Below are 10466 nucleotides of genomic sequence, written 5' to 3'. Positions count from 1 at the left end.
CCACTCCTCTAGCTTCATAGTTTGGTTTCCCTTCTCTTACCCAAGGGCACAATTCTTTCTTTTTTTTTTTTCTAAACCCCATGTTGGAAGATTTCACACTCTAATTTTCCTACAACCTTCCAGTATTTTCATCCTTCTTATGTCATTTGCATTTCCAACATAAAAATGTTGAAAATATTGATAATCATCATCACCATGTAATAAGCCCTTTTGATAAGCTCAGACACACTTTTACATGGATTATCTCAATTGAATCTCACAGCAGCTCAGTACCTTCTTGCTGGCTAAGGTAGTGATTAGGAATAGACACTCTGGAATCAAGCTGTCAGGCTTCTAATTCCAGCCCCAAGATCTTAGGCAAATTACAAAACCTCTCTAAGCCTTTCTTTCCTCAACCCTACAGTGGGGATGAGAATAACATCTCTCTTGAAGTGTGATTATTACATGAAATGGTGCCTGTGAAGCACCTGGCAGGATGCCTGGCACAGAGTAGGTGTTTAGTAAGTGGTAACTGACCAGGGCTCTCCTGGAAGTATCCCCAAGGGTATGACCCACAGATTCCCAGGCTCAGCAGTCTCCGATCTAGGGGAGCACTGCACCCCTCAGTCTTCCCCCGACTCCAAACCCTTCCAGTGCCCACTGTGACACTCTAAGTCTCTCCCACCGTGGGATGGACTTCCTTTCTACCCGTGATGATAGAAGGGGAGCCATTCCTCCTCTGCTCATCCGGTGAAGATAGAAGGGCAGCCACTTCTCTGCTCTGCTCATCTAGTGATGAGCCCTGGGCCAGGTTCACAGAATAGGACTCTCTTCCTCTGTGGTCTGAAATTACCCAAAGTCTTTATGAAATTCTTTTCATATTACGGTACTTGATTTCACTTGATGCTTTCTTTGTTCTTAAGAAAATGGAAGTATGTCTTTTAACGCTGGGTTTGGGAAGAGCCAGCTCATCCTGGTACAGGGCCCAGTTCCCAGCCTGGAAGCTGTTGGCTCTCGGAGGCCTCAGGGTTGTGGTCCATTTGAGCTGCCTAGACACTGAAACTATCATGTTTCATTCATAGATATACTCTGCCTTTCCAAATGTACATGATTAATACAAGATACTTTATAAGCTTTACTGAATTCATGGTTGCTTTTTATCATGATCGCATGTAGATTTTATAATCAGCAGATACTAAAAGCACAGCTTTGATCATGTAAGAGTGTTCAACATGTTTGATATTAAAAGCAGGGGGTCTTTTTACTTTAAGCACTTGGAAACTCCTGATGTCACAGAAAGAATGCTGGGAGGAAAGTCAGCCTGGGAATAAGTAGCCTGCACAAATCACATCTTCTCCCCATATGTCAGCATCCTTACCTGTAAAATAATGGGAGCTGGAAGAGATGGCCTCTAAGCCCCAGCACTAAAAATTCATGAGTCTAAAATCACTCTTAGCTACTTGAAGATGAATATTTATAAGAACGGCTGACTTTTTAAAGCAAGGTAAGTATATAGATGTGCTCTATACCCACGTGAAACAAAAAGCAGGCTAGTATCTGATAGTTTTTCCACCAGAAAAAAAAATTGGTTTTCTAATTTATTTTTGTTACTTATACTCCTCCTCTAATATCTTCACTTTTGCCATCGTTACTGGGTGTTCTGAGAGAGTCCCCTTCCTCGACTTCAGCTTCTATATCTGTCTTTCAAGATTTATTAATGTCAGGATTTTATCAGTGATTAAAAGGTTGTTATTGCCTCTCTCCATTATTTATCCATTTCACTTGATCGGTTTTATTTTTGTTGTCTTTGCCCTCCAAGACCTCGTCTTGAACAGATTGCCTTCTATTACCACAGTCTTAGCACTCTGTTCTGAGCCAATGTCCCCTGTTGCCCTTTTTACCATCTTACATTCATCAGTGGGAGTTGCAATTGCAAACACTCCAACTGTTGCTTAAATATTTGTCCCTTTCTTACAACAGCTTGTTTGAAAAGAATGAAATTCTCACTAGTGAATACTGTGTTTACGTGCTCACCATCAGTTGCTGCTTTGTGCTCGCTCGGAGCACAGGGGACTTTCCGAGCCTTTCTACCTTCACCCTCCAACCCCTCATCCACTCCAGCCTCCTCGGTACCGACCAATCAGAATACGTCTTTATGTCTAGCCAACCAATCAGAAAACGGCCTCATTCAAAGTATTTATTAAGCGTCTATGAGTTGGGGAATGCCTCTTTTATAAATGAAAACACTGAAGATTTAAGGTTTCAGCTCAGGAAAGAAAATCTGTAGATGGGGAGGACCGCGTGTGGTAAAATTTACCTTCCCTTTGATGAAAGCATAGAGGGAAACCTGGAGTCCTCCAAAGTGATAGATCACTTAAATTCTTGTTTGGAAGACAGTCTTGCTCCCGTTACAAGAAGGGCTAGGCGCACCTTTAATAGTACCGCTCAATCATGGACCCACACTACTTCTCGTGGGTTATTTTAGGACAGCTAAAGCAGGCTGGAATTTTCCATTATACTTTGTCATATACGAAGGGATAATACAAAGGAAATGCACAAAGAAAATATCAGAAACATTCTTCAGATCAAGAATGCAAAATACAAAGTGCTTTTCCCTACTATTGCTGTTTTATAGAACCTGGCCCGTTTCCCATTCTCTCTGAAGTGGTTACTCTCTAACCCAAGAGCAGACGAACTCTAAATGTTACTTATATGAAGCTCTTGCTTCCTGATTTCCAGCCTAGCTTTCTGTTTCTAGCCAAGGTAGCCTCCAGAAGGTAGCAGAGAAAATCAGAACTCAACTGCTAAGTAAAACTTGTATTTCATCTATCTATCCTCCTTATTGTGGATAAATATTACACTATTCTGTACTCAATGTAGTGTAATAAAACTAATTTAGCTCTTTAAAAATAATAAAATAAAAGTATAAAATAAATAAAAATAAATCTGACAACACATGTGAAAAGCCTATATAAATAAAATTATCATGAACTACTTTGTTGTTGTTCAGTCGCTCAGTGGTGTTTGATTCTTTGCAACCCCGTGGACAGCAGCATACCAGGTTTCCCTGTCTTTTACCACCTCCCAGAGTCTGCTCAAACTCAAGTCCATTGAATTGGTGATGCCATCCAACCATCTCATCTTCTTAATATCTTCTGCTTCTGTTAGGTCCACACCATTTCTGTCCTTTTTGTGCCCATCTTTGTATGAAATGTTCCCTCGGTATCTCTAATTTTCTTGAAGAGATCTCTAGTCTTTCCCATTCTAGTGTTTTCCTCTATTTCTTTGCATGTTCACTTAAGAAAGCTTTCTTATCTCTCCTTGCTATTCTTTGGAACTCTGCATTCAGATGGGTATGCTGCTGCTGCTAAGTTGCTTCAGTCATGTCCGATTCTTTGCAACCCCATAGACGGCAGCTCACCAGGCTTCCCCGTCCCTGGGATTCTCCAGGCAAGAACACTGGAGTGGGTTGCCATTTCCTTCTCCAATGCATGAAAGTAAAAAGTGAAAGTGAATTCGCTCAGTCGTGTCCGACTCTTAGCGACCCCATGGACTGCAGCCCACCAGGCTCCTCCATCCATGGATTTTCCAGATGGGTATAGCTTTCCTTTTCTCCTTTGCCTTTAGCTTCTCTTCTTTTCACAACTATTTGCACAACTCCTCGGACAACCGTTTTGCCTTTTTGCATTTCTTTATCTTAATCTATGTGAACTCCTTATATAGATAAAAAATAAAAGAAGCTAGCAGAGTCTTAACCTTACAGCCCTCATGATTTCAACAAACACTTCCAGCCCCCTCATTTGTGTGCTAGACACAGAGGTGTAAGTACAATGTGACACCTCACTTACCCTCCAGGCTTGTATTCACTAGTGGAGAAGGCAGACCAGCACAGTACCAGCTCCACTGCAGGCCTGTAGTGCTGTGATGGGGAAAGCACAGAAAAGTGCTATCCAAATCAGACGGAGAGGTCCAGGAAGCATTTCTGGAGTCCATCATGCTTGAGATGAGATGTGAAAGATGAGTATGATTCGAGAGAGCGTGAAAAGAGACAGTGGGAAAAGAAAGTCATTTCAGGCAGCAGAGACTGCATGTAGAAAGGCAAGAAGGTGTAAAAGAGCATTGCTCTTTGAGGAATTGAGTGGCTCTGTTGCATTGGAGGGAAGGGTGTCAGGATCTCAGGAGAAGAGGCCAGAAAGGGTGTCAGAGGGCTGCGTCAGTGAAGGATTTGGGTAGTAAGTGAAAAAGTATAAACTCTGACAGGTCCATGGAGCCACTGAAGAATTTTAAGCAGGGATTGACATCAGATTTATGATTTTGAAACTTGAGCAGCAGTGTTTAGCAAAAATCAAAGAAAGAGGGGAAAAGAACAGGACTCAGTCTGGAGCCTGTTACAATAATCCAGGTGAAAATTGATGAGGGCTTAAGTTAAGATTAATACTACAGAATTTTGGGACTATTTAGATACGGAAGTGGGAGGAAAAAAAGGAAGGGAAAGTCTAGACTACCTTCCAACTCAGTGACTGAAATAATCAGCTAAATAGTGACAACTAACATCATGGACTATCTACTACATACTATGTCAATTACTTGCATTCTTTCATTCTACACTTTTATTGATTGATTGATTTTGATTTTATACTGATTTTTCCCTTTCTTTTTAAATTGAAGTATAGTTGATTTACAATGTTGTGTTAGTTTTAGGTATAAGGCAAAGTGATTCAGATAATATATTTTTTTCAGATTATTTACCATTATAAGTCATTACAAGATACTGAATATAGTTTCCCTATATTATGCAGTACGTCCTTTTGTCTGTCTATTCTATATATAGTGATGTTTTTCTGTTGGTCCCAAACTTGTAATTTATCCCTCCCCTCCTTTCCCCTTTGATAACCATAAGTTTGTCTTCTATGAGTCTCTTTCTGTTTTGTAAATAAGTTCATTTGTATCATCATTTAAGATTCCACATATAAGTGATATCATATAGTATGAGTCTCTTTCTGACTTACTTCATTTAGTATGATAATCTCTACTTCTACCTATGTTGCTGCAAATGGCATTATTTTTTGCTTTCTTATGGCTGAGTAGTATTCCATTGTATATATACCACGTTTCCTTTATCCATTCATCTGTTGATGGACATTTAGGTTGCTTCTGTGTCTCAACTATTGTGAACAGTGCTGCTATAAACACTGGGGTGCATGTATATTTTCAAATTAGAGTTTTCTCTGGATATAAGCGTCGTTCCACAGTTTTTTATCAAGCTCCACTTTGTGCCAGGCGTAGTGTTAGACACTGGAGGTATCGCAGTGGAGGGGAAAATACAAAAATGCTTGTCCATGTGTAGTATGTAGGGGATGGGTAAATAATAGGGAAGAGACATGAAGCAGGAGAGGTGACAGGAACATGAAGAATGGAGAGAGTTTGGGGTTGGCCAGGGAAGGCCACACTGGAAAAGTGCTGAGAAGCACTGAAACTCAAGAGGTGTGGCTATCTGGGGAAGCAAGCATTCTGAGCAGAGGCTCTGGGGGGAAGTAAACCCAACACATTTAAGTACCCCCTGAAACAGTGTGGCTAGGTGGAATGAGGCAGTAGGGGGCAGGCAGATCATGTCAAGTCACCTAGACCATTGTAACAACTCTAGCTTTTACCCTGAGGGAAATGCAAAGCTTTTGCAAGGTTTTGAGCAAAGCAGTAATGTGATCTGACTTGCATTTTGACAGGATCGCAGTGGCTACTGTGTTGGAAATAGACTGAAAAGGGGACAGAGCTAGAAGCAAGAGACCAGCTAAGAAGCCGCTCTAACAACACAGGTGAGAGATAATTAAAGTTTTAGGCCAGACTAATAGCAAGTGGCAACTGTGAGAAATAGTAACTTCTGGGGATATTTTTGAAGGGTTGGCTAACATTTTAGATTGGATGTAAGAGGAAGAGAGAAGGACAACACCCAGAATTTTAATGGTGGAGGAGCAAGTCAGAAGAGGGAAGCTTTAAGGGCTGGCTTCTGACAAGTTAATTTTGAGACGCATCCAAGCAGAGATTTAAAGAAAGCAATTGAATGTGAGTCTGGAGTTCAGGAGAGAGGTCTGAACTGAAGCTGTAAATTTGAGTCATCAGCATAGAGATGGCACTTAAAACATGAGCTTCAGTGAGATCATCCGTGACTGTAGAGGGGACAGGAAAAGGGTCTAGGGTAGGGGTAGGTCCTAAGGGAAATCAACAGTCCCTTGCAAGTCACCCACTTTCAGAGGGATCATTCCGAGGTCTGAGATGGGGAGGCTGACCTCTTCTGATTGGGGAAGGAAGGATTGCTTCTGCTGACAAAGGAGACTTGGTAGAATTTAGTCTGAAGTCCTCAAGTTCATCAGAAACTGCCCATATGTCCCCCTCCCAATTTCAGGATTCCCCTGTTCCCAGTCACTGCCCTAACTTTAACAGAAAAACTTGCAATGTTGTACATTTTTGTGGGTTGTTTTTTTTTTGTAATTGCTTTTTAAAGATATAATTCATACATGGTACAATTCACCCATTTAAAGCATACAAATCAATGGTTTTCAGTACGTTCACTGATATAAATTCTTTTGGCATTGCAATTCAGCCATCTTTAAGATTAGACTTTGGGGCATTTCCTGGTTGCTCCGTGGTAAAGAATCCACCTGCCAATACAGGAGACACGAATTCAATCCCTGATCCAGGAAGATCCCACATGCCATTCAACAACTAAGCCCAGGAGCCAAAACTACTGAGCCCATGTGCCACATCTACTGAAGCCCTCAAGGCCTAGAGCCTGTGCTCCGCATTAAGAGAAGCCACCACAATGAGAAACCTGGGCACCGCATCCAGAGAGTGGCCCCCGTTCCCTGTAAATAGAGAAAAGTCCATGCAGCAACGAAACCCACCACAGTCAAAAAGAAATAAAAAAATTTTTTTAAAAGATTAAACCTTGGGTTTGGGTTTCTGAAATCTTGGCCCTGGACCTACAGAGGACAGGGGTTTCTTTCAGAGCTTCCTGGTTTATCATTTGGACCTTGATCTGGGCATGTAAAGCACTGAGCTCATCATTTTCTTTCCCCGGCTCTCCAGTGTACTTAGAACAACCAAATTTTTGACAATTTTTATCTGCACTAAAATTTCTGTGGCAGCAAACCACTCAATACACAATGCCTTGCTTTCTCTAGGTGCTTGATTGCAAATGATTACAGGTGGTCGTTTAAGTAAAGTTTGCCACTTTTCTTCAGTGCCGTGGACTACCAGCTTCCAGCTCACCACTAGCAACAGTCTTTAATGCCTTTAAATCTACTCAGGTCAATGAAATGATTCCATGTCCCATCCTTAAGGCTCTGTTTCCCTGGAACCACTTTTGGTGACTGAAGGAAAGTTATACCACTCAAAATAGCCTGGAGTTAAAACTCCCCTTCAGGTCCTCCCCACCATTCTATGCAAAACAAAGAACTCTCCACCCAAGGGAAAAAAAATGGACATTAAGGTTGATTAGCCCAGCTTCCAGCAGGTCCAGCCTCTGGCTGATCTCCAGAATTCCTTCCCCCAGCCATTTAAGTGATAACTACTACAAACCACCTTGGAGAAGAACAGGTCCCCTTATGATAGTAGATTTCCACATATATGCCTGTATATACTTACTCTTTTCTTGGGTTAGTGCAGCAGCTCACTAATCTGACTGCTGCCCCTTCTCGCCTCATTAAAGGTGATCTGTTCCTTTAAAGTGCCGGTCTCATTCTTTTCCTGAACCTCGCCTTCTCTAACTCCACACCCTCCAGTGCCAATAACAGTGTTCAGTCAGGGGAACAGAGTGACTGTGGGTATTACAGGATGAAGGACTTATTATAGGAATAAGATCTTTCACAACTGGGCAAGGAGCTGGAGAAGTAAAGCCAGAAAGTGGTATTGGATAATCAGGGGAGCAGTCACTCAATCTGAGAAGCCAGATGCATCCAACCACTTACGAAGGGAGCCTAGTGGATGTTTGTGGAACTTTGATGTTCATGGCGCCAGTGCTTCTGTGGGTCCAGTCAAGTATCTAGTGGTGGGCCTTGGGTCACTATTGGTCAATAGAGCCCTGGAGAGGAGGAGAGCAAAGGCATGCTAGAAAGTGCTGAGCCCCTGTGTGCCTGTCCTTACTGACTACTGACGACAGTGACCTCTGCAGTAATAGCTATTCATTCATTCTTCCCTTTATAAAGAGCTGGATTGTTTTGTTTCAGGTTTTTGGCTATTATGGATAATGCCTCTATGAACAATCATATGTATATATATTAACATATATCTTTGTGTAGATATATGTTTTTGTTTCTCTTGAGTAAAATCCCAGGAGTATAATTTCTGGGCTCTATCTTAAGTTTATGTGTAACTTTTGAAGAAATTGCCAAACTATCTTCCAAAGTGGCTGTAGCATTTTATATTCCTACTGGCATGAAACTTGGTATTTTCAGATGTTTTGATTATAGCTATTCTAGGGGATGGGCTTCCCAGGTGGCACTAGTGGTAAAGAACCAGCTGGCCCATGAAGGAGATATAAGAGACACAGGTTGCGAAGATCTCCTGGAGAAGAGCATGGCAACCCACTCCAATGTTCTTGCCTGGAGAATCCCATGGACAGAGGAGTTTGACAGGCTACAGTCTATAGGGTTGCACAGAGTCAGACACTACTGAAGTGACATAGCACGCTCGTACACACACATTCTATGCTATGCTATGCTAAGTCACTTCAGTCGTGTCCGATTCTGTGTGACCCCATAGATGGCAGCCCACCAGGCTCCCCTGTCCCTGGGATTCTCCAGGCAAGAACACTGGAGTGGGTTGCCATTTCCTTCTCCAATGCATGAAAGTGAAAAGTGAAAGTGAAGTCACTCACTCATGTCCGACTCTTAGTGACTCCATGGACTGCAGCCTACCAGGCTCCTCCGTCCATGGGATTTTCCAGGGAAAGTACTGGAGTGGGGTGCCATTGCCTTCTCAGACACACGTTCTAGGGGATATATAATAGTGCCTCATTGTGGTTTAATTTGCATTTCCATGATGACTAATGATGTTGAGCATGCTTTCATGAACTTATTAACCATGCATATATCTTCTTTAATGAAATGTTTGTTCCGATCTTTTGCCCATTTTTAATTTGGGTTGTTTTTTCTTATTGTTAAGTTTTGAGAGTTCTCCGTATTCTGGATACATTTCTAATCAGATATGTCACTTGCAAATATTTTCTCCCAATCTGTGTCTTGTCTTCATTTTCTTAATTATGTCTTTTGAAGTGTAAAAAAGTTTTTAATATTGGTGCAGTTCAATCTATTTTTGTTTTTTATGGATCATTTTTTTTTATTTGTTTGTTTTGTTTTTTGTTATACTTAAGAATTGTGTCCAACCCAAGGTCATAAGATTTTCTCCTATACTTTCTTCTAGAAGATTGATATTCTTAGGTTTTTATAATATATCTATGATCCATTTTTAGTTAATTTTGTGTGCTTCTCAAATCTTAATATACAAATCACCTAGGGATCTTGTTAAATCTGTATTCTGAAGAAAAAAAAATGCATATTCTGGTTCAATGAGTCTCCTGTGGTACCTGAGTCTATATCTTTAAAAACTTCCATCCCTTCCCCTAAAATACTTATGGAAATACCAGACCGGTTCTCTTATCTTCCTTCTCATCTTTGGTACAGCTGTTTCCCATGCAGATCCACTCCAGTACTCTTTCTAGTTCACTCTTGCCTCGTTGCCCAGAGTCTGCACAGCAGGAAAGACAAAGACAATCCTGCCCCTATGGAAGCAGGGGGAGGAAAGGCTAAGACGGCGATGACAGAATTCTTATTAAATGGTAGATTAAGGGAAGGGTCCGTGGATATTTGCTTGTTAACATTTTTGCTCAAGCCCCATAATACAGTAATTGGGGATAAGAGTAAGTAATGTGACAGGAATTTTTTGAGGAGAGAAATTTGAATGAATTTACACACTGGAAGGAACAGGGCTAGTGAAGTAGAACAGTCTGAAATTTAATAAAGAAATCTGGGATGACTGACGGAGTGAGACCACTGAGCTGAGGTGATGAGGGAAGGGGAGAAGTCTCTGGTAGAGATGAGGGGTGAGTCCACCACATAAGTGAGGGGAAACTTAAGAAGGGAGAAAAGCCATATCTCCCACTGAGGGAATTAGGAAGAAAAAAGAATGCTACAGGCTCAAATTTCTGAGCAGTCAAGGGACCCAAGGAAGAGTTTGAAAGAAAGCCCCAGTTCCCACAATAGAACAAGGAGGCAAGGTCATTGAAGGGACAGAGGAAGATGGATGGGTAGATTTGAGCAAAAAGGTGGAATATGGAGTAGTTGCTAAGGAGATGGGAGAGATACTAGGGCTCATGGAGGATTTCTGGCAGCACTGAGTCCTGGAAGGTTGGAAAGCATGAATTTGTATGGTGATGTGATTTTCTTTAGCAGAGCTCATTGACCTGAATGTAATTGCGGAGCTGATCCATAGCT

Source organism: Bos indicus x Bos taurus, chromosome 3 (assembly GCF_003369695.1).
Source record: "Bos indicus x Bos taurus breed Angus x Brahman F1 hybrid chromosome 3, Bos_hybrid_MaternalHap_v2.0, whole genome shotgun sequence".
Taxonomy (NCBI): domain Eukaryota; kingdom Metazoa; phylum Chordata; class Mammalia; order Artiodactyla; family Bovidae; genus Bos; species Bos indicus x Bos taurus.
The sequence above is the reverse complement of the archived record's forward strand: the minus strand, read 5'-3'. Positions refer to the sequence as shown.